Source organism: Triturus cristatus, chromosome 7, assembly GCF_964204655.1.
Source record: "Triturus cristatus chromosome 7, aTriCri1.1, whole genome shotgun sequence".
Classification (NCBI taxonomy): Eukaryota; Metazoa; Chordata; class Amphibia; order Caudata; family Salamandridae; genus Triturus; species Triturus cristatus.
In genome coordinates this window covers 138774558-138799715 of record NC_140590.1, presented here as the reverse complement: position 1 = coordinate 138799715, position 25158 = coordinate 138774558, and the positions used below count along the sequence as shown (strand labels likewise).

The 25158-nt window shown below is 46.0% G+C and overlaps 1 protein-coding gene across 3 annotated transcripts in view; it reads left to right on the top strand.

The window, feature by feature from the left end:
• LOC146809046 (free fatty acid receptor 2-like) overlaps positions 1 to 25158 on the top strand; it is a 163176-nt gene that overhangs the window by 10505 nt on the left and 127513 nt on the right. The window lies entirely within an intron of this gene.

Here is a 25158-nt window from a genome sequence, read left to right as displayed (position 1 = left end):
TCCAGACAGAGGTGTCTACAATGCTTGAATTGGGGACCATAGAATACTTTAGCAGCCCCTGGTCCAGGCCAGACGCTCTGGTACCAAGCCACCCCGGCAGGCACCACACCTGAACTAAGGTTCTGCGTGGACTTTAGGAGACTGAACTTGGCAAACCAAACGGATGCCCATCCAATTCCGTGGGTGGATAAATTGATTGACAGGTTAGGTGCATCCCAGTATTTCAGTACCTTTGACCTCACTTCCGGGGACTGCTGAGGGAGCCAAGGTGAAAACTTCCTCCTCCACTCCAGAAGGGCATTACCAATTCAGGGTCATGCCCTTTGTGCTCAGGAATGCCCCCGCCTCCTTCCAGAGGCTGGTGTACCAGGTCCTAGCTGATTTGGAGGCCTTCTGCGCTGCTTATCTAGACCACATTGCCATCTTCAGTAACAGTTGAAAGGATCATCTCTTTCACCTCCAAAAAGTACTTCAGGTCCTGAAGCATGCAGGCCTCACTATCAAGTTCAGTAAGAGCCAGATATGGAAAGGATCGGTGATGTACTTGGGACACCGGGTGGGCCTGGGTTAGGTACAACCCTTCCGGGCCAAGGTTGAAGTCATCCTGGCCTGCGAGCCCCCAAAACCCAAACGTGCATCCGAGCCTTTTTGTATCTCCATAAGTACTACCGGAGGCTCATCAAGGGATACAGCACTTTTGTAACTCCCTTGATGGAGCTGACTTCAAAAAAGCAGCCAAGAAAAGTAATACGGACCGAGGCCTCCCAAGCTGAGTTACAAACAGTCCATGAGCACACCTCCTGTGCTCTGGGCCCCTGACTTCTCACAGAAATGCATAGTTCACAAGGATGCCTCCGAACATGATATCTTGGCAGTAGCTGAATGAGGAGGACCTAGACCAACCGGTAGCCTTCATCTTTCAGATGTTATTCCCTGGGAACAAAGGACGAGCGCTATTGAAAGGGAAACTTTCACAGTGGTCTGGGCCCTGAAGAAGTTGAGGCTCTATATGTTTGGCACTTACTTCTTGTTCAAATGAACCACAGACCACTCAGGTTGCTAATGCAGATGAGGAGCGAGAATCCCAAGCTTTTGAGGTGGTCCATTTCAATACCGGGGATGGACTTTCGGGTGGAGCACCGACCAGGGGTAAATAGGTCCAATGCTGACGGTCTATCTAGGATTTTCAGGCGTAGTGAAGAGGACTACCTAGAAGCTGGGTAGGACCCCCCTACTTTCGACTTGAGGGGACACATCTTAGACCTGCAACGCTTTTGGTAATGTTTCCCTTAACATTTTGTTTTTTCCTTAAGTGTTTTGCTGATTCTCTTTTAGCAGCCTTAGGGTTCCGGGCACTTTCCCACTGTAAATGCAGTGTGAAACTGCGTGCACCCTTCCAACACACATTAGGAAGTGGTGCTTATCTGATGCCTTTAAACATGCCTGAAGCGTAATATTGCAGGCCTGTGGGTGCACACTTGCACTATGAGGTTTGTAAACATGTCAACCCTGTCATTGCAGGCCTGTGTATGCGCAATTGCACTCATACTCAGGTTGGCCTTTCGAAAACGACTGGCCTATCCTGAGGGGACCTTTCACCACCACTAGGGCACCTCTGAGGTAAGTCGTAAGGGGTGAAGCCAGTGGTAGGTGAAAGGCAGGGAAGGTACACATGTGTGCTCCCTTACCAGGTAGTGAAAATTACCCATGTGTGTTTTCACTACCTATGAGGTTTGTTCTCCCCATAGTTCAACATGGGAGAATGATTGAAATTACTTCAAGCTGCAATAGTGGTTTACAGTGGAGCAGCCTCATAATGTTTCCTATCATTGTTTGGACAATTCACAATGACAAACCCCCTCCTGTGGCAAAGAGGGATTTGTCGTTAATAACTTAGAAATGCCACTTTCAGAAAGTGCTGCGGTAAAAAATGATGGACGGAATGCTGAATGAATCAAACATTCACCAGGATCCCTTGCTCACTGTGCCACTGGATTCAAGCTAGCCTGGCTGATGACGGGTGTTATCCTGAAACCGGTCCCAGGATGCTTGTTTCTGGTCCATGGAGGACCTGGCTTGGCAGTTCGGGCTAGACTGCTCCCATGTGGAACAGGGTAAAGACTGATTTGCAAATGACTGGGTCTAAACTGGGTGGCATAGTGACCAAAAGAATGATGGGTTTAACACAGATCTCTTGACTGGGGGTGAATGTATGGTTCATTCAGCATTTATGCTTTCCGCCCATCATCTGTCTGCGTGACACTTTTCGCCCTAAGTGGGATGGGACTGCCCAGACGTGGGTCCCTTGCTCACTGTGCCACTAGATTCAAGCTAGCCTGGCTGTTGTAATCCCCAAAAATGGGTCCCAGAATGCTTGTTTCCAGTCCAGGGAGTACCTAGCTTGGCAGTTTGGGCTAGACTGTTTCTATGCGGAACAGGGTAAAGACTCATTTGCACAAGGCTGGGTCTAAACTGGGGTGGCATGGTGACCAAAAGAATGATAGATTTCAACCAGATCTCTTGACTGGGGATGAATGTATGATTCATTCAGCATTCTGTCCATGAATTGTATGCGTAACACTTTTCACCCTAAGTGGAATGGGTACGCCCAGACATGGGTCCCTTGCTTACTGTTCAACTGGATTCAAGCTAGTCTGGCTGATATGGGGTAACCATTCCCAGGATGCTTGTTTCGGGTCTAGGGAGGACCCAGTTTGGCTGTCGGGCAGGACTGTTCCCATGAGAAGCAGGGTCAACACTGATTTGCATATGGCTTGGTCTAAACTGGGCAGGCATGGTGAGCAAAAGTATGATGGATTTAACCCAAATCTCTTGACTGGGGCTGAATATATGATTCATTAAGCATTTCAGCGTTCCGTTTATCATTTGTTTGCGTAACACTTTTCACCTTAAGTGGGATGGCTATGCCCAGATGTGGATCCCTTGCTAGCTCAAGCTATCCTGGCTGATGAGGGGTAGTACCCCGAAACAGGTCACAGGATGCTTGTTTTCGATCCTGGGAGGACCTGGCTTGGCAGATCGGCTGAGGGGAGGAAGGAGGGGACGGGGGTAGGGGGGGGAGAAAAAGGAAAAACGAGAAGGAAGGGAACGCAGTTAGTAAAGCTAAATATGAGGATAAGTCATGTGGCCAGTAGAGAAAGTAAAGGTCTTATAGTTACCAAGGGGATTTTTAGCAATCAGGGGTCATCGTCAAAATTGGCTGCAACCGGGAGCAACTGAAAGAGTCCGGGCGCCGGGCATGGGAGTTGAATCTATGTACATAGAGACGGAGAAAGGGAGTTAGGGAGGCTAGAGGTAGTGAAAAAAAGAATTCAAGATCCGGACTCTTTCAATTGCTCCCGGTTGCAGCCAATTTTGACGATGACCCCTGATTGTTAAAAATCCCCTTGGTAACTATAAGACCTTTACTTTCTCTACTGGCCACGTGACTTATCCTCATATTTAGCTTTACTAATTGCGTTCCCTTCCTTCTCGTTTTTCCTTTTTCTCCCCCCCCCCTAACCCCGTCCCCTCCTTCCTCCCCTCATATTTACAGGACCCAGATTACGCGCTGATTTATGCCCGCGTTTGTTCCGCTTCAACTGGATTCCTTGTACTTACCTGTACTACGCACAGGTATTCCTTTCTCTAACCCCTTGTGTCACTCTTTACTCCGGGCTTTTTCTTTTAGACAACTCTAAACCCTACCTTTCTCCTTCCCCCTTACAGCACACACTTAAATTATGACCATTGTCCTGATGATGGCCTGGAATCAATCAGGCTGAAACGCCGTCGACTACTCCCAGCAAAGAATTTTGGCATTTTTGTGGTCAATCTAATTTGCTCATTGAAAAAACCAGATTGTATATAATTATTTTCCTTGACCACATTGTTATTATATTATTTATTTCGCCGTTCACGCTGTTTTCACCCATTGTGTCACTGCGCCGTTCACTATCACTAGCACGCCCAGTGCTCACTTGAGTGTTTTGGTCATTTGTACCTTTATTGTACTGTAGTGCTGTAATAACTACCTACAATATATATCCTTTTCTTATTTCCTTGTGGTCTCCCTTCCCTTTTTTCCCCCTTCCTTTTGTGGTTTATATCACTGACTTGGTACCTGCCATCTTTTAAATGATATCCAGCTGAGACGTTGTTATTTTATTATAAACTATTGCCCGGTCTCTGCTGGGAAAACGGGCTTACTCCTGTTCATTGTTTCTTTGCTATTGAGCAACCGCTGGGTTGCGAGAGTATCATTCTTCGATATTCATACATATTTATGTGTAACATAATGTGCAACTAATTTACACAATTGTGTCACTTAGGGAGACCCCTATATACACGGATGACTATATCCAACGTATCCTTAGTGGCCCATCCCTACTCTCACATACTTCCACTCCTTTTACAACAGCACCCAACTCTTCAAGGGTCCTGTTAGAGAAACTTGAGAACCTTAAAAAGAAACAGATCCGCACAGACCTACATGCGCGAATGTTAACAGAGTACCTCAAATCGGATACCATACCAGTAGGCCTCCAGATACGCAATATTCCTGCCATCATCACACAAGATCCAAAATTCCGGAACGGTTTTAGCCATCTTGCCACAACTTGTTCCAGACATTGGATGGTCTTAGGCATTGACACAGCTATTGAGCACAGCAAAAAAGAATTTGAAGAAATTGCTGAATTGGAAAAACTTATCCTATCAGACACATCCATCACTGATGCTAAAGCATTACTAGATAAAATAAATAACACCATTGCAACATTTCATACTTTTGAACAAAACAAGAAGATAAATAAAATACAAAAAGATATCAAGAACTACAACAAGGACAATACCTATCCATACCTCCTGGACACATTCTTCAATACACCTTACCAACCTCCTAGGAGTCGCAACTGGGGCAGATACAGAAATAATCAGGCCATCACCTTCTCGGACTCATCTAACACCTCCATTGAAGACTCAGACCCCGGTGAAGGTACCAGTAGTGAACGTCCTCAGAACAGACCTCTACTCCACCCTCCACCCCTACTACCTTCAGTTTTTTTAGGGACACGCCGCGGTCGCGGACATGGACAACCGAGAGCAAATTACCAATACCAGTACGCAGGCGAGAGACAAACTCATCGGAAATTCTATCAATGGGGCCCACAATGATGACACTCATTGATATCAAACAAAATACTGTTACACAACCTTTGATCCAGTATCCAGATCCCCAAGCGGGTCTACCAACAGGACCGTTGAATTGTGCAACTTTAATGGAGTCTTCTACGATGCCTGTCCTAGCTCTTATACAAAGCGACACTACATTAATTGAGCTCACAACTACATTGGAACCTGTCATTAGACAACAGACAGGCTCATTCATTCCTCTTATAACCATGCCTGCACTAGAACAAACTATGGTACCTCAATTTCTACCCCCTACGGTTTCCCCCATCCCCATTTTTAATTTATCCAAACACAATTTGTCCACTGAAGAAATTTCTATCCTTAGCAAGGGCCTTTTCTTTGTCCCAACAGATCGTAGTAATTTTTTCAAATTACAGGAAGTTCTACTCTTGTTCTTTAGGCGTATCCGCCTAAAATATTTCTTTAGGGATGAAACTGACTCAAACCGCTTTCATGAAAGACTATTTCACCCGCCTTCCACTTTCCTTCCCCCCGCTTCTACCACGCCACCCGAAATTTTGACCTTTGAGAAACTGGTCTTACATGAAGTAAAGGAAATACAGGCCAAATCTGAATTTGTCCCTTATAATATACCCATTAGTGAGAAACATGCTCTTAAAAACCTCAGCGATAACTCACAAATAGTTATCAAACCAGCTGACAAGGGTGGTGGCATCGTGATCATGGACATAGACAAATATGATACCGAAATATTACGTCAGCTTAACAACACTGCCCACTACCGACCCTTACCAGCAGATCCCCTTTCAGACATTCGCAAACAAATACAGACAGTCACCACCCAAGCTTTACACCTGGACATCATTTCTAAAAAAAGAATACCTTTTCTTAAATAACACACACCACTGTACACCAGTCATTTATGTACTACCCAAAGTCCATAAAGACTCTGCCAACCCCCCAGGACAACCAATAGTATCTGGTTTTGGCTCCATACTGGAGCCACTAGGAAAATATATTGACTCTTTCCTAAAAGATTTTGTCCCCTCGACAGATACCTTTGTTAAAGACAGCACACACTTAATTAACATCATCGAGGATACCCCCTTTGACAGCGACCATGATCTCATGGTAGGTCTAGACATCGAATCTTTATACACAAACATACCCCATTTGGAGGGCCTTACTGTCATAAAATCACTTCTGGACACCCGTCCCAGACCCACTCGCATTCCTTCAGATTTCCTCATGGATTTACTACGTATTGCACTCACTAACAACTACTTCCTTTACAAAGACACCTTTTTTCTACAGATCAAATGTGTAGCGATGGGGGCTTGCTTTGCTCCAAATTTTGCTATACTGTATGTCCATCACCTGGAAACCACTATTTTTCTTACCCCCTTGAACCCCTTTCTCAACAGGATTAATCTATGGCGACGCTATATAGACGACATCCTCCTACTCTGGCATGGTACACATGAACACCTCGTATCATTCATGACCTGGCTCAATAACTCTCAGAACCATCTCACTTTCACCAGTGATGTTAGGACTTAACGACCTTCCCTTCCTTGACCTCACGTTACATGCAGAAGAAGGATCCATAGGTACTAGCCTCTATCGCAAACCTACAGAACGCAACACCCTTTTGATGTATTCCAGCTATCACCCAAGAGGCCTAAGAGATGGCCTACCCTATGGCCAGTTCCTTCGCATTCGAAGAAATTGCAAATGGCGCAAGGACTATTTTAGGGAGGCCGCCATCCTATCTGAAAAACTGATCTCCAGAGGTTATCCTAAACGCATCGTTTCCCGGGCATCAAAACGAGCATGGTATTGCCACAGGGAGATTCTCCTCTCCCCTTCAGTGAAAAAAACTAATCTGCGCATCCCATTTGTTTCTAATTATAGCCCTTCAAGCAATTTGATTAGCAAAGTGATCAAAAGAAACTGGTCGATCCTGCGCACTCATGCTCAATTCAAGGAACCCCCCCTTTTCTCATACAAAAGGGGTACCAATTTATATGATAAATTGGTTCATGCCATCACATGGCCCATAAAAGAAAAGAATACCCAATCTGTGACTACCCTCTGGGGCCTCCCTACGATTGTAGGCCATTACAAATGCCAAACCTGTGCTGCCTGTAACCTCACGCACAACACCAAGGAATTTGTCACACCAGATCAAACATACCAACTGAAAACCTTTTCCAACTGTCGTACCAACAATGTTATCTATGCCATCAGTTGTCCGTGCAACCTCCTCTACATCGGCCAGACAACACAGATGGTAAAACAACGGATTTTTCAACATCAAAGCCGCATATAATGCAATGTAGAAACTGCACCCCTTGTTGCGCACTACAAAGACAAAAACCATTCAGAAACCGATTTGATTTGGCAAGTAATTGATCGCCTAGTACTCTCACTGCGAGGGGGTAATCTGCAACTCTTGCTGAATAAGTGTGAATGCCGTTGGATCGCACGCTGTGACTCAGTCAATCATGGATTGAACACTTTGGATGAGTGGAACAGTCACTAATACATCCTAATTTCCTCAACTGTTTCCTTTGATTGTCTCGACATAATTCATAATGGGTGTCCCACCTACTTCTGGACCACCCGCTGGCCCTTACTCCGCCATATTCTTGTTTCCTTCCCTCCTCCTCTCCCCCTCCTCCCCTTTTTTTCACGCACCCGATGGATAATTGTATATATTCAATTATTGTAAAACAATGGTTTCACTTGGGACACATGCCACTAATGTACAATTTTATTCTGCTGTCCAATACCATTGATAAATAATGTCGATCACCATCATGTGCATATTATTGACAATCTGTCCCTTGTACTTACTTTTCCCTTTGCTGTTTTCCTTTTCCCTTTTATTCTCTACATTGTACAGAGTAATTCCTTAAATGTTTAACATACTGTGGATATGACGCCCCTGTATCTTAATTGTTAATTTGTATATTAACTACCGTATAATAGTTTTTCCACTTGATACACATGTCCTTTTTGTCTTACAGTCTGTGCTAATCATCCAGCCTCACACTGTTATTTATTTAATGTCGTGGTTTACCATGTGCAGTACTACTATCGATCTGTTTTTCTGTTTTTGGATTTTTCTCTTTTTTCTAAAACGTTTCTCTCTCCTCTTTTAATTACCGGCCGTCAATTTTAATGTACTGTTGTTCCAAATGTAAATACCATATGAGTCAATATGTGGCTACCAACAGCCTCGAACCTCTCACTTTCGGTGTCTTTTCCTTGTATAACTACGTTCTCCCCTTCCTTTCCCCTTCTGATTGTTCCCCCGGGGCATTATCTGGTTTCGTTAGTTACAGGCCCAGCTTTTTTCATCTCCTGCCCCGATCACGTGACTAACCTTGCTTGGTTTTAACGTTGTTTCACCACACACGCCGCCATCGGCACGGACGCTTCACTCGCCCGCCCCTTCATCATTTCAGGATTTACTCCCGTCCATCGATCCAGTCACTTTTGGACCAACTTGCTTTACTCGTTTTCGAGGTAAGACCTGACAGCCTCGTACGAATCTTGAATTCTTTTCTTCACTATCTCTAGCCTCCCTAACTCCCTTCCTCCGTCTCTATGTACACAGATTCAACTCCCATGCCCAGCGCCCGGACTCTTTCAATTGCTCCCGGTTGCAGCCAATTTTGACGATGACCCCTGATTGCTAAAAATCCCCTCGGTAACTATAAGACCTTTACTTTCTCTACTGGCCACATGACTTATCCTCATATTTACCTTTACTAATTGCGTTCCCTTCCTTCTCGTTTATCCTTTCCCCCCCCCCTTACCCCCGTCCCCTCCTTCCTCCCCTCATATTTACAGGACCCAGATTACGCGCTGATTTATGCCCGCGTTTGTTCCGCTTCAACTGGATTCCTTGTACTTACCTGTACTACGCCCAGGTATTCCTTTCTCTAACCCCTTGTGTCACTCTTTACTCCGGGCTTTTTCTTTTAGACAACTCTAAACCCTACCTTTCTTCTTCCCTCTTACAGCACACACTTAAATTATAACCATTGTCCTGATGATGGCCTGGAATCAATCAGGCTGAAACGCCGTCGACTACTCCCAGCAAAGAATTTGGCATGTTTGTGCTCAATCTAATTTGTTAATTGAAAAAAACAGATTGTATATAATTATTTTCCTTGACCACATTGTTATTATATTATTTCTTTCGCCGTTCACGCTGTTTTCACCCATTGTGTCACTGCGCCGTTCACTATCACTAGCACGCCCAGTGCTCACTTGAGTGTTTTGGTCATTTGTACCTTTATTGTACTGTAGTGCTGTAATAACTACCTACAATATATATCCTTTTCTTATTTCCTTGTGGTCTCCCTTCCCTTTTTTCCCCCTTCCTTTTGTGATTTATATCACTGACTTGGTACCTGCCATCTTTTAAATGATATCCAGCTGAGACGTTGTTGTTTCATTTGGCATTTCAGCATTCCATCCATCATTGGTTTGCATAACACTTTTCACCCTAAGACGGATGGGTATGCCCAGACATGAGTCTCTTGCTTACTGTGCCACTGGATTCAAGCTAGCCTGACTGATGAGGGATAATTTCCTGAAACAGGTCCCAGGATGCTTGTTTGCGATCCAGGGAGGACCTGGCTTGGCAGATAAGCTGGACTGCTCCCATGCGGAAAAGGGTAAAGACTGATTTGTACATTGCTAGGTCTAAACTGGGGTGGCATAGTGAGCAAAAGAACGATGGATTTAAACCAGATCTCTTGACTGGGGGGGTGAATATATGATTCAGTCAGCATTTCAGCATTCCATCCATCATTTGTTTGCGTAACACTTTTCGCCTTAAGTGGGATGGGTATGCCCAGACGTGAGTCCCTTGCTTACTGTGCCACTGGATTCAAGCTAGCCTGGTTGATGAGGGGTAATATCCCCAAAACCGGTCCCAGGATGCTTGTTTCCGGTACAGGGAGGACCTGGCTTGGCAGTTCGGGCTGGACTATTCCCATGCGGAACAGGGTAAAGACTGATTTGCACATGGCTGGGTCTAAACTGGGGTGGCATGGTACGCTAAAGAATGATGGATTTAAACCATATCTCTTGACTTGGGGTGAATGTATGATTTATTCAGCATTCCGTCCATCATTTGTTTGTGGAACACTTTTTGCCCTAAGAGGGATGGGTACGCCCAAAAATGGGTCTCTTGCTTACTGGGCCTCTGGATTCAAGCTAGCCTGACTGATGAGGGGTAATACACCAAAACCATTCCCAGGATGCTTGTTTCCGGCCCAGAAGAACCCGGTTTGGCAGTCGATTAGGACTGTTCCCATGAGGAACAGGGTCAACACAGATTTGCATATGGCAGGGTCTAAACTGGGGTGGGATGGTGAACAAAAGAAGGATGGGTTTAACCAAGATCTCTTGACTGAGGATGAATTTTTGATTCATTCAGCATTCCGTCCATCATTTGTTTGCGTAACACTTTTTGCCCTTAGTGGGATGGGTATGCCCACATGTGGTTCCCTTGTTCACTGTGCCACTGGATTCAAGCTAACCTGGCTGATAAGGGGTAATACCGCAAAACCGGTCCAGGATGCTTGTTTCTGGTCCAGGGAGGATCTGGCTTGGCAGTTCAGGCTGGACTGTTCCCATGCGGAACAGGGTAAAGACTGATTTGCACATGGCTGGGTCTAAACTGGGGTGGCATGGTGAGCAAAAGAACAATGGATTTAATCCAGATCTTTTGACTGAGGGTGAATGTATGATTCATTCAGCATTTCATCATTCCATCCATCATTTGTTTGTGTAACACTTTTCGCCCTAAGTGGGATGGGTATGTCCAGACATGAGTCCCTTGCTTACTGTGCCACTGGATTCTAGCACCAGATGTTGAGTCTCATTTCCAGGTAGGAGCGGAAGAGCGAGTTTGTGTTCTAGGGTGCCCCGGTTGCCTGGGGGCTACTTTGATCAACGTGGGTCTGATGGGGTGCCTCCTTCTTCAGAGAGGCTCCATTGCTTCATCCCCCATTCATTGATTGCTCCTTTGTGTGCCCCCAGTGCAGCGGACCAACTGCCCTCTCCTCACAGTGCGCTTCGAAGAGCCATCGGAAGAGAATTAAGAAACTGCATTATCTCTCCCCCACGCCCGTGCTTCACTAAACTGTGTGGTACTGTAAATTTCGGAACCATGTTGGTAGCATGGTCCTACCCTGCCGATTTCGGTATCAGCGAACCGCAAATGACTAATGCGGTATGTATGAGTGTTTTCGTCATGTTTCACCGATGAATTCACCGTGTATACGATACTACATGTCGAACCCTCGGGTTCCATTTTAAAAGGGTAACCATGTTGTGGTTGCCCTCACATAGGCTGCGCATTGAGGCCATGCCTAGGCCTAAAGGACACGCAATCTTCCTTTGACTTCTTTGTGACCTATGCAAACTGACTCCGCTGCCCGAGGTCAGTCCTGCCCGGCCGGTTCCTTTTACTGCGGCCTTACGGGATTAGCATCAGGGCCCAACACATCATAAAGTCGTGTATCCCACGCGACTTCTGACTAATCCCTTTCACACCTGAGTCTGTTTCCTACTTTATGGCCTGTTTTACGAGGAGGAGGTGTCCGTTTTATTGGGGTCTGCTGATATCTGATGAGGGTTCTGAGCCTCGCTGGGTAAATAATTATGTGCTGACCGAGCTGAAATGTGGGATTATCATCATGACTGTGCTCTTTCTTTGAAGCGAAAGTATGTGAACGGCCACTTGTAAAATAGGGGTGGTGTTGCCCAGAGCGTAATATTCTGTATATAAGAAAAAACTGGTTTTTGTTTTGGAGCAGTCTCCTGAGAACATACACCGTGTTGTACTTCTCGGATACCTGTGATTGGTCTGCAGCCAATAAATACGATCTTTGACTTCACCTAGAAGACTCTGTGTTTCTGTGGTCTGAAACAGGAAGAACTCGAAGTCTTCGGGTGTGTCCCCTGGCACCGCTGGGTTGGTTCTGAAAAACCCAGTACTTCAACTGGGATGGTGCTGGAAGTCACAGTGTGAAATTCTTTGATTGAACACTTTTGCCCGCAGCCTGCTTCTACTCCGCATACCATGGGTGAACTTCCCAAGTAGTGGCACCACCTCCATTTTTTGACTGCTGCCTAATTAGTCCTGTTACCTACCACCACCGTTTTCTCTGGTAACCTGACTAAGCATGTCTCGGGCCCCTAAAATCAGGGGGGAAGGTTTTCTTTATCTCCAGCCCGTGGGTGTAGGGTATTTGGAGTGAGCTGAATGGTGGAGGAGGGTTTGGGCCACAGGGTCTGCATGTTTTTTATCAACTGACCTGCCGGATATCATGTTGCACCATATTAGGGTGCTTGTGTGTGTGTGTGTGCGAGTGCGCCCCACACGGACCTGCCTGATATCCGTGGCACAGCGTATCGGTGCTGAGTGAGTGACTGCCTGTGAATAATTACACCACACGGTGGTGTCGATTTACATGTTGATTCTTTGCCAAAAGAATGCTACGTTTGACATTGGGTTTTACCCGTGCAGCCTTGGCCCACTGTGCTGTTTAAAAGTGTTATAATTATCTGTGTGTACACATTTGTGATAATGTTGCCATCTGGGGTGCACCCTATAACTATGTGGCTATGAATTATAATAATTGCCAGTGTGGACCTTGTTTTGACAATGTTTCGCACCGCATAAGGGTGTTGGGGCTAGGGGGGGTAAAATAGGATCCTTCCCAAGTGAGCATATTACTGATGTTATTTTAACACGCTTGGGCCAAATACTGCTACTGATATTTCTGAATGTGATTTATGCCCGGAAATACATGATGTCCATGTTGTGTGAGTTAATGTGTGTTGAATACAAATGAAGTTTCTTTTTTGACGCTGAGGGGGATATGTACAAGTGAGTGAAGGAGAGAGGCGTGAGCCTTTCTGGCTTAACGCCTCTCTCCTCCACTTCTGAAACGCAAGGCTGCACCATATTTACAAGAATGTGGTTCAGCCTTGCATTTCCCCCTGCGATGGCGCTAAGTTTAGCAACTTAGCACTAACGCAGGCACCCTTGCACCAGAGAGCAAGGGTGTCTGCGTGCAGGGGAGGATTGTTTATGTGTAGGAAGGTGTCCCTTCCTGGACATGAACAATCCTAGAAATGCCATTCTGTCACTTTCATGTGTGCTGCTTCATGTAGCACACATAAAAGTGCCAAAATGGCATTTTTTTAAAAAGGTTTGTTTATGTACAGGAAGGGACACCTTCCTGTACATAGACAAACAATGGCATTTTGCTTTTTCCATGTGTGCTGCACAAGGCAGCACACATGGAAAGAGCAAAAATGAGGAGAAATATTGCATTTCTCCTTGTTTCACCATCTTAAAACCAGTTTTTACCTGTTCTTAATTTTGGCGCTGCCTCCTATGTACGCCACCCTTGTACATAGGGGGCAGCGGCAAAATGAATGGTGGTGCGGTGAAAAGCCCACTGCAACACCCCCTGCCCATCCCTTTCACGCTAACCATAGTGTGAAAGGGGGCCTTATGTACAAGGCACCGTTAGGCCACGTTAAGTACAAAAGGCGCAGCTCCTATCGCCACCACGTCACCTGGTGACGTTGTAGTGGCGATAGGGGCTTGCACACATGCCCCTCGGTGTATTTATTGTCTAAAAGTGCTTTACACATTACCTCTGTGATAAGCCGGACTGCTCAGTGCCAAGCTACCCAAGGCTGAGCGCAGGTTATACAGTGAGTGTAATCACCCGCCCCTAACAGGAGTGGTAGGTTCTGCCTGGCTAGTGCCTTGCCTCAGCCAACCAGAACGCGCCAGGTCCAACATTTTTGTAATAGGCTTACTTCATCTTTTCGGCATTATTAAACTTGGTAATGCTGTCTGGGTGTTAGTTGCACCTCATCCGTTCCAGTTTAATACCCAAATATAGCAATAAGCATCAGAAAGGTGACCAGTCCAGCTTTACAAAGGGGTATCCACTGTGTAACAACGCATGTCGCTGCATTTTTAGTAACTTTCAAACCGTTTGAGCAAGAAACATATTTTTTGATAAAATCTGCAGATCATGCTGCAGATGATGGATTATGCAGCCGCACAATCGCATAATTCTAGAGGTCCTGCTTTTAATTGACTAATAGAGTTGGTAAGGCAGGCTCCTTCACGCCACTTATTCAGGCGCTTTATAAATTGTCAGTAGTGCCACTTGCCTTGTTTGTAGTATGATCTCTACAGGACAGTATTATTTAATGTGCTTTTAGTTTTCAAGAAATTGGAAGTAGAACGTATTAATCTATGCCATTCTATGCTGTTCCATATCGTGTGGAGGGGGTGTGGGGTGGAGGAGGCTGTGCTGAGGGGTGGCCCCTGTGGACTTTGCTCTTATATCTGTTTGTGACAGGCTGTCTGCGGGTTCCTTGTTTTCTTGACTTCATGTTTGGAACAAGGTGTAAACCGGCGTGGTTTCTGGGCAAATTTATGGCCGGATCTATGAAGGGCTTGGCTGGATGGTAATGACCCAGAAGGTGTTAAATGCGCTCTCTCGACAGCTCTGTCACCACTTAAGCGTTCGTGGATTATGAAAACAGTCTCAGATAGCGAGGTCTGGGGCACGAGGCGGTCGGGGACTCTCCAGGCTGGCACCTAGGGACAGAGAAGAGTCTGTCCTGGCACCGCTACTTCTGAAATGACAGCCGGGCTGTGTCAGAGTCAGTAGCAGTATCCCTGAAAGGCTAATACGGCTTGGAAGCCATTCTACCGCTGGAAGGCTGGTAGGCCTGGGGGAAAGTCAGTCACGGTAAGTCTGAAAAGTCAGTTGGACTAAATATAGTCAGTTATTCAGATGCATCTCCTTCTAGAGGCATCAACAGCTTGAAATAGCTCATGCTTTCAGTATAGACCAGTCTGCCTTAGAATAACCAATAGCCACTCAGAATTAAGAAACTGGAACGACGAGGTAGACTAACTGACTCTAAGTGGAGGGATCTTCTGTCGGCCATCTTGAAGAGAGCTGACAACAATAGACACCAAAAGACTGCCCCCATCTGGGGTCCCTCTGCCAAGGCTGCTGTATATGAGAAAATACCTTTGCATTATTGTATAAAACCTTACACTGACTTTGTGCAGAAGCTGCTAGTTTAAATAAGGCATGTGACATCATTCTGTCTTTGTGGAGAGATGTGGTGCAGCGGCCAAGGCAGCCATCTTCGGAGCATTAGGGTCCCCGGCTCCGGCGACAGCTCAGGATAACACCATGTGACTCTGGGCAATAGCTCACTTAATTTCCACGGCGGCCCCCAGCGCCTTAAGGGGTGACTAGTTTGCGCTTTACAAATATGGGTTAATTTTATTTATTATAAACAATGTGAAACTGCTGTCTGAAATAGGTGATTTATTCATAGGTCGGCGAGAAGAGTGCATATTTCTTCATGCTATCATGATATTTTTGATGTATAAGGTTTATTAGTTGGACTCAACTCTGTAGACCAGTGATAGAGGTTGAAAAAGGCTTCTTAAGATTTCTATAGAATTCATTGTAATGTATACAAATTAAGAGGGATATCATAAAATCCCATTATCTGGTCATAAAATGAATGAGTTGCCATTGGAACGCAAAACTCCCAGGCCACCATATCACAGAACTATTAGCCTCTCTATTAATTGCACTATTCGGGCAACAGTGCCAAGATCCCTTGCACAGAACCACGGTGGAAAATGTTGAGGTGTGTGACTTGAAAAACAGTAAGACAGGGGACTCTGACAAGTGTTTCTGATGTAGTTTTACACTGTAAATGCTTATAATTCAGGCCATATATATTCTAAAACCACAAATACAAGAAGGAAACATACTAAATTCAAGAGTCTTCTAACAATATATGTTTATGGTTCCATTGATTGTATTTATATATTGATAATCAAAGACCATATAAACCTATTGAAAGCTGGTGTCATGTATATAGATTTCATATTTGATACAATGCAGCCAATTTTTGCATTTTGATAAAATTCATATAATAGTTGCATTTTGTTAACGTGAAGACATCTCTTTTGCAGTAAAGTTAGTTATTGTATCTCAGAATAAAGTAATGAATTACTGCAAACTTAACTGTATTAATTGGTTAGTTTTCATAATTTAGATCTATTGATTGTGTGAGATATATAAATGCATGTGACATAGATATGACTTGTGTGCTCTTTTGCAGTATCCATTAAGAATCTTCCATGGAAGGGTTTAAAGACACGGGGCCAGATGTATCAAAGTGTTGCATTGCCCTGGCATCACACAAGGTAACGCAAGGGCAACGCAACACTAAAGTCAGATGTACCAAGCCACGTAAGATCACCTTGCGTGGTCCTGCTGTGCTTAGTAAGCCTGGAGTAACACAAGGCTGTGCAAGTTGATGCCTTGTGTTACTCTGCCCCAGGAAGGCCTTCCCTGGGGGAAGCATGGGTATTCCCACACATCCACCCATGGATTTTGGAGAATTCCCAGACTTTCCATGAGTGGTAGACCTGAAAATGCATCAAAATGCTACGTCTTCCCTGGGAAGGCGTAATGAGGAGAAATATCTTTATTTCTTCTCGTTTTTTCCTCTATGTGTCTTGCATCCTGCAGCACAAGTAGAAAGAGGGAAAATCCTCAAAGGATAGTTTTTGTGCAGAAAGTTGTCCCTTCTTAAACAAAAACAATCCTGTCTGCAACACGAAGGTGTCTTGCTATGCTGCGTTGTATGAAATATTGATAAATCTGCCCCAAGGTTCCTGTTCAAGAGAACATGGTGCCTGCACTTCCTGATGTTCTATCTGTGTAGAGAGGGAGTAACGGGGAAGCCAACTTACTCCTCACCCTTTTCAACCTCCTAGACATGAATTTAACTTATCTCTTTAGTGATAAATGTCCTTTCCTAAGTCACCTCCACCTCTTCTTAAGTCAGTACTACATGCAACATCCTCATTATTGTCACATGAACCAGGAGTTACAGGGCTTTACCATTTTGCCCATTTTCTGCAATTTCTGCATTGGCATCTTATGAAGTCCAGGATAATGTTCTGTGGCTTGGTGTTCACGAATAAGGGATCTCCTAAGTCGTTTGCATTGGTCACAACTGGGCACAAGTTATATTTGTTTCACGAAGTATGGTGCAACCCTGCTATTTTTGCTGTGTTTCTCATCTGCCCTTCTCCTAGGCAGAATACACGCTGTTTACAAATTGTCATGGTCGCTTCACTGTTTTGGGTGTTTCTCAGTGGTTCACCGGGTCATGTCTACTTTTTTGCGCCATGCCAAACCTGGAAATGAATTGTAAGCTTATAAAACCACAGGAATTACACTTATCTCACCAAAAAGTAAACACAAGCCACAAAATTTGTGCAAACCACAAAATTCCTGCTGAGAAATGTGTCCTCAAAAGCCTAGTTAATACATTAAAATGGTAAAATAGCTCAAAGGGCAGATTTCATGTGTTTCAGTTACCACAGAAATGTCTCTACCACCTCTAGTCATGGCTCGTGCTACAGTGTGTACATAGCCTCTCTGTAGCGTTTACCAATTAAGGTGTGGCTTGTGACTTGTTATTTCAGTAGAAAAGCCTGGGAGGGAAAATAGTACAATCTCTAAAAATCTGAAGACATATCCTCACTTGGAATAATGGATTTGGAGAGACACATGAGAGGGGTGGCAGGCTATGCAGCTGAACTATTGCCTCAGCCGGGTGTGCACTCTGAATATCGACACCCAGATATCGATGGGACATAAAATCAAGGAAAGGATATCGAAAAAAGCGATTGACAGTATGTAAGTCTAGATTTTCTAAACCTAAGGCCACAATATGTACCTACGTGGTACATATCTCTTCAAGCTATGTAGATGTGGAGTTAGGAATAGTAAACTTCCCTGGGTTTCACCTCATCAGTACCAGATTAACAGCTGCTGCAGGAATCTTCGCCTGAAAGGTGACCAGATAACCTTTGCAAAGCACCTGTCACAGCACGGCACCAAGGGCCTCATTTACAAGGCCATTGCGCCGCCGGTGTGTCACGTTTTTGTCGCTGCAGCGGCGCAGAGTGCCCGATCATATTTACAAGGCCTCGTACAGTCACCCTGCGTGACTTATCATGGCCTTGTAAAAATGGGCCCCTTTCGCACATTACTCTGTGTGAAGGGGCATTCCATGGGTGCTGCTGTGGGTGTTCCAATGCAACATCAATGGAACCTGACACATTCCCAGATTTACAAAGTGTCGTAAATCTGGGGATGCAGCAGAATCCTACACCTCGTGCAACAAGGAGAAATACTTTTATTTCTACTCGGTTTTCGCTTTTGCTATGTGTGTGCAGCACACACATATGGAAGGAGCAAAACTCATTAATGATTTTTTTTGTGCAAGAAGGTGTCCCTTCCTGCACAACAATTGTCCCTGCAACGCAGCCACTCTTGTAACATGACGCAAGGGTGCCTGCCCTGGCGCATTCAGCCAGTTGTGTGCCTGTGCAAGGGAAAGCACACGGATGTGTCGCATTGTTATTAATATGATGCATCCCTATGCTTTTAAAATGACGCAGTTCGGCGCAGCAAAATAACTTGCGCCACCGCACTGCGTCATTTTTTTGTAAATGAGGATCCAAGTGTTATGCTTTTCTTAGCCATTGTCTGTTTGAGATAGAAACAAAGGTTTTTGTTGCTGAAATATGCCAACTATGAGTTTGATGGTCAATTATGTAGCAGGTGAATCCACAGAATAGCATCACTCCTGTGGTCGTGCCTGTTTCCTTCGTGCTGATAGGCATCAAAAATGCTGATTGGCCTTAACCCTCAGTATGTCAATGCATATTTGGCCTGGACAGTTAACAGTGGTTAATACCCTCAACATAGGGTATTAACTACTATTAATGCCCTGGAAAGATCAATGACGTTCAAATTGGGCCATCGTGAGCATGCACAGCCTACATAATATTGCCCATCAGGACCACAGGCACGGTGTTTACATAAGTGCGCCTGTTTAGACTGGGCTGTATGCGGTAGTTCTTGTTTCGCGTGTAAAGCAGCATATGGCAGTGTAGAATAGGGTTAACAGATGGCTATATAGGGCTATTTCTCTTCTACACCATGTGTGGCTCGGTGCTTTAGTGTTGCTTTGTAGGGACCCTTGCATGAGTGCTCTGTGTTTATTCAGCTCACAGTAATGTGTTTTTATAGAACATGTGATCACATGATGGGTGTTTGTCTCAAGGGGGTATGAGTGTTACTGTGCCTAAACGTCCCATAAAGCATGCGTCTCATCGCTGCCTTACCGTGTTTACGCCGTCGGCAGTGACGCCAGCCAGGGCACTACTATCTGTAAAAATATAGTGCAAACATTTCAGAGTAATACTAGTATTGACCGTCCTTTTAAAGCACACCACTGCTTCTTGGCGCCAACTGGTCAGGTGTTGCTATTACACTAATCCATGGTCCTCATCTTACACATAGGGAACACCTACTGACTGTCTCAGCTGACAGACCGTCAGGACCCCTCTCAGAGTCCACGGGACAAGAAGGAGCCACTGGGCCGAGCCATGAGGGCCGAGGCCATGTACTCCTAATGTCCCGGACCCCCGCCCTACTTAGGAGTCCGAGTAACTGGGCCAAGTACTATCGCTTCAGCACTCGACCCTCAGGTGTAGCGCAGGTCAGGCTTCTGGGGTGGGACGAGGGAGTTGCAGAGAGTACACGGGGTAATTACTCAAAACACTCTTAGCAACCCCAGTAAATGACTGCCCAGACGAATACTTGCTGTCGTGAAAAAAGTAGTATTTATAGAAGAATAAAAAGTGGACTGTGGCACACAACAAATAATATACACAGTATGCATAAGGCTGGCACCTTTACGCTGTCCAGGTAAATCCCTGAGTCCCGCTTCCCTATCTAAGGAGTGTGATTATTCCCCATTATTGTGAGCCAGCATTCAGGTTAGGCCCGCTAGTGAGTTCAAGTCTTAGAAGTTCCACAATCACAGCCCTGGAGTGCTGCAGTCAGAGCAGGTTCCCCCAGAGGATCGGTGGCCCAGTAATCAGTCTTACTCAGTCTTGCTGGAGTGCATGGTACAGAAGATGCGGGCGCATATCAGTGGCCCGGCTGTGAGCAGAAGTCTGGACGGTATAGGCGACCTGGCAGGCATCTACAGCTCTCCGCTAGTTGTGTGATAACCCCACCTGCTACACCAAGCTGCACAGAACTGAATCAGCCCCACACTGCTACACCTAGTTGTGCATTATTGAACCACCTCCAGCTTATACACCTAGTGGTGCAGAACTGACCTAACTACACCAAGCTACATAAACATGCGTAGAGCTGAACCAACCCTAACTCTGTTACACCTAGCAGCACTGAAACGAACCATCCCCACCCAGCTACACCTAGCTGTGCAAAAGTAGATCAATTCCACCAAGCTACACCTAGTTGCACAGTACTGAATCAACCCCACCCAGATTCATTTAGATGTGTAGAAATTAAGTAGCCCTACTGAGCTACACCGAGCTGCACAGAACTGAGTCAACCCCAACAAGCTTCACCGAGCTGTGCAGAACTGAATCAACCCCACCAAGCTTCACCGAGCTGTGCAGAACTGAGTCAACCCCACCAAGCTTCACCGAGCTGTGCAGAACTGAATCAACCCCACCAAGCTTCACCGAGCTGCACAGAACTGAGTAAACCCCACCAAGCTTCACCGAGCTGCACAGAACTGAGTAAACCCCACCAAGCTTCACCGAGCTGCACAGGACTGAGTCAACCCCACCAAGCTTCACCGAGCTGCACAGAACTGAGTCAACGCCACCAAGCTTCACCGAGCTGTACAGAACTGAATCAACCCCCCCAAGCTTCACCGAGCTGCATAGAACTGAGTCAACCCCACCAAGCTTCACCGAGCTGCACAGAACTGAGTCAACCCCACCAAGCTTCACCGAGCTGCAAAGAACTGAATCAACCCCACCAAGCTTCACCGAGCTGCACAGAACTGAGTCAACCCCACCAAGCTTCACCGAGCTGCACAGAACTGAGTCAACCCCACCAAGCTTCACCGAGCTGTACAGAACTGAATCAACCCCACCAAGCTTCACCGAGCTGCACAGAACTGAGTCAACCCCACCAAGCTTCACCGAGCTGCACAGAACTGAGTCAACCCCACCAAGCTTCACCGAGCTGCACAGAACTGAGTCAACCCCACCAAGCTTCACCGAGCTGTGCAGAACTGAATCAACCCCACCAAGCTTCACCGAGCTGCACAGAACTGAATCAACCCCACCAAGCTTCACCGAGCTGCACAGAACTGAGTCAACCCCACCAAGCTTCACCCAGCTGTGCAGAAATGAAGTAACCCCATTGAGCTACATTTAGCTGAAAAGAACTGAACTAACCCCACTGAGCTACACCTACCTGCTCAGAACTGAATCAACCTCACCCAGCTACACCTAGCTGTGCAGAACTTAACCAAACCACTCCCAGAACCACTATCTACCCATATCCAGACAGGCACAGATTCCAGCACTATTACTCACCCTTACCTGGATATACTCAGTAATGCAAACCGTTTACTGCCCCAAACCAGATAGATCCAGCTCTGCAGATGTAATTTCCATCCCTACTCCAATAGATCCAGCTGTGCACGCCCCCACCCATACACCCAACTGTGCAGTCCTACATTTCGTAGATGCAGTTACGCAGATCTATTAACTGTCCCTACCCTGATTTACCCAGCTTCGTAGACTTACTATGCACCCAGACCCAGATAGACCCAACTCTGCAGTCCTACATGGATAGTTCTAGCTATGCAGACCTATTAACTGTCTCCATCCTGATGTACTGAGCTATGCAGACTTATATACACCCGGACCCCGATAGACCCAGCGGTGCTGATTTATTATCCATCTCTACCTTATAGACCACTTGTGTACGCCTACACTGACGAACTCCGCTGTGCAGACCTATTCACTGCACCCAGCCCGCCAGACCCAGCTGTGCGGGCATACAAAGATAGAGCCAGCTATGCAGACATATTACCTGTTCCTACACCGATGTACAGAGCTGTGCAGGCTCACACCCATAGAGGCAGCTGTGCAGGCCTACCCCTATAATCTCAGCCGTGTAGGTCTGTGGAGGGATGCGTGCTTGGGAAGGTTAATTCGCCAGGTCACATTTGTCTCAGGAGTGTTTTTCTCTGTTGACACTGCCAGAGTGAGGGTTTATAGGTTTTCTTCCACCGTCGGTTGTTTACACACCAGAGAGTGCCTCTCCTCTCTTCCACTCAAGTGCATCTCATTTACAGGGCAGTAAAGCTGTCTGTTTCAGGGGCGTGGTCAGGCTAATCTTGAACCGTGTTGGCCCATTGACTGCTATTGCTTATTCGTCACTTCCTGGACTTGTTGGACGGCGAATGTGGTTCATTGTCTGTGATTGTTGCAGCATTCAACCTGACCATGGTCTACCTGCTCACGCCACATAGATCGCGCATCTGTCTTGCGTCCTATATGGCCCCACCCACCCTCCAACATACTCCTCCCATAAAGCCTTCTCTGATAGTGCAGTTGCATGTAGGCTCACTAGCAGCAAAAGGGACACATTTACCTATAAAGAGCACCTACAATTATTGCATAGTACAAATATGTTTGCTTTAACTTCAAAAAAGGGAGGTTTGCAATTGTGAAACCGGTTATGAAAATCAGTAGAAGTATTTAACAGTACAAAATATAAGAATACATGTTAGTTCTCGTTCACTTTGGCCAGTGATTTGAACTCAAGTCATCTATTGGCCTTAAAATATTGTTAATGGGTTGGCATTCCTTCTGTTTTTATTGTCCATAGCAGCTGTCAGCAAACAACCAATACTCCACAAGAGGACAGCATTTATAAATAAGGCGACCTGGAGAAGCAATGTGTGTGCAGGGCAGGAGCACTGCTTTAAATTACAGATGTAAAATTACCCAATTTAAAACAGAATTAACTTATGGACCTAGAGGGATGGAAGGATGCCTTCCTGGGATTTCAGGTGGGCCATTCACGTTACCACAAATGTCACTTGGAGACAGTTCTCACTGAGCCAAGGCGCTGGCTGCTGCTGGTGCGACTGGTTACACTGCACCTGTTGATGTTTTCGTTGTTGCGAATGGTAAGCATAGATGGATGTAGAGGTTGGGTTGCCAGGTGACTGGTTTTATGTGTGTGGTAATGGAAACGTGAGGGTACCAAGAACTCTGCTGTTGTCGGGTTGAGAGCCCGCGCTCGTGCACAGTTAGCTTCCTCTCTGAACATGTGCTTTTACAGTGAGTATGAGCACTTCATGGGGAATTGTCATCTTCATCGTCAAAAAGGATTTGTAAAGCACGGCAGATCACCCGTGAGGGTCTCCAGCCGCGTGGAACCCTGCAGCGGAGGGGGTTGAGTTGAGCAGCCAGGTTTCGAGTCCTTTCCTGAACTCCCAGCAGTGAGGATGAGGTTCGGAGGTTGTTCCAGTACTTGGCAGCGAGGTAGGAGAAGGAGCGACCTCCACTGTTGCTGAGGCGGATGCGGTGGTTGCTTCAAGGATGAGGGTAGGGGGCTTTTCTGGAACACTCTCTGTCTCCTCGGGAAGCCTAACTCAGACTACACCTCCCACTACAGAGGGAAGAGGAATTAGTAAGGTACAAAGGTCAAGAGGTCGAGACTGATAACAGCGTGATGCTGTTATTCACTCCATTGGAAGGAAGAGACAAAATACTGCAGCCAGGATACCACAAGGAGCATTTATTATCCATAAGAAAGACAGCCATTCCTAATGGAGGTACACAATCACTCTGGGAACTGATGAGGACAGAACCCTGAGCTCCTCCAATGTTCCCTGAAACACAGGCAGGTCGATATCTATGTTTGACAGAGTTGAGTGTCGATTCAGGATGGGCGTTTGCCAGGCCAGAAGGTCACAGGAGATATGCAAGCCAAACACTCTAAACGTGCTTGAAGTCTACCTGTCCATTCAAAATAGGCTTCCCGGGTGCCACCTACATGCTCCTCCCAGCAGGGATGCTGACAAGGAGATGGCTGAACTCTTGTTCGAACTGTCTGTGGTCTTATCTTTATCAAGCCAGTCCTGGTGGTCCATATTGCGGGGAGGCCTGAATGTGCTCAGCAAGTGATGCCCCTCTCTGAGTTGTAGGACAAGACCTAGAAATGTCACAGTGATGCGGCCACCAGTCAGACAAGTGAGAGAAGGCCAACGATTACTGCGAACGACACCATTCTCAATAATGAAAACACAGTAGATTTCCTATTCCAATAAACACCATGTCTAACAAGGGCTCTTGGTGTTAGCGATGTCTCGGGGTTGCGGTAACATAATTTGGGAGTTGCAATCACTGTCAACCCTGGGGGCATTCAGCTTTTCTGTCTGTGTTATGGTACCTTGGGGACTCTCAGCTTTCCTGTCTGTGTTTTGGTACCTTGGGGGCTCTCAGCTTTCCTGTCTGTGTTATGGTACCTTGGGGGCATTCACCTTTCCTGTCTGTGTTATGGTACCTTGGGAGCATTCAGCTCTCCTGTCAGTGTTAAGGTACCTTGGGGGCTGTCAGCTTTCCTTTCTGTGTCATGGTACCTTGGACGCTCTCAGCTTTCCTGTTTGTGTTATGGTACCTTGGGAGCATACAGCTTTCCTGTCTGTGTTATGGTACCTTGGGGGCTCTCAGCTTTCCTGTCTGTGTTATGGTACCTCGGGGGCCCTCAGCTTTCCTGTCTGTGTTAAGGTACCTTGGGGTCTCTCAGCTTTCCAATCTCTGTTATGGTACCTTGGGGTCTCTCAGCTTTCCTGTCTGTGTTATGGTACCTTGGGGGCATTCAGCTTTCCTGTCTGTGTTATGGTACCTTGGGGGCTCTCAGCTTTCCTATCTGTGTTCTCAGCTTTCCTATCTGTGTTATGGTACCTTGGAGGCTCTCAGCTTTCCTGTCTGTGTTATGGTACCTTGGGGTCTCTTAGCTTTCC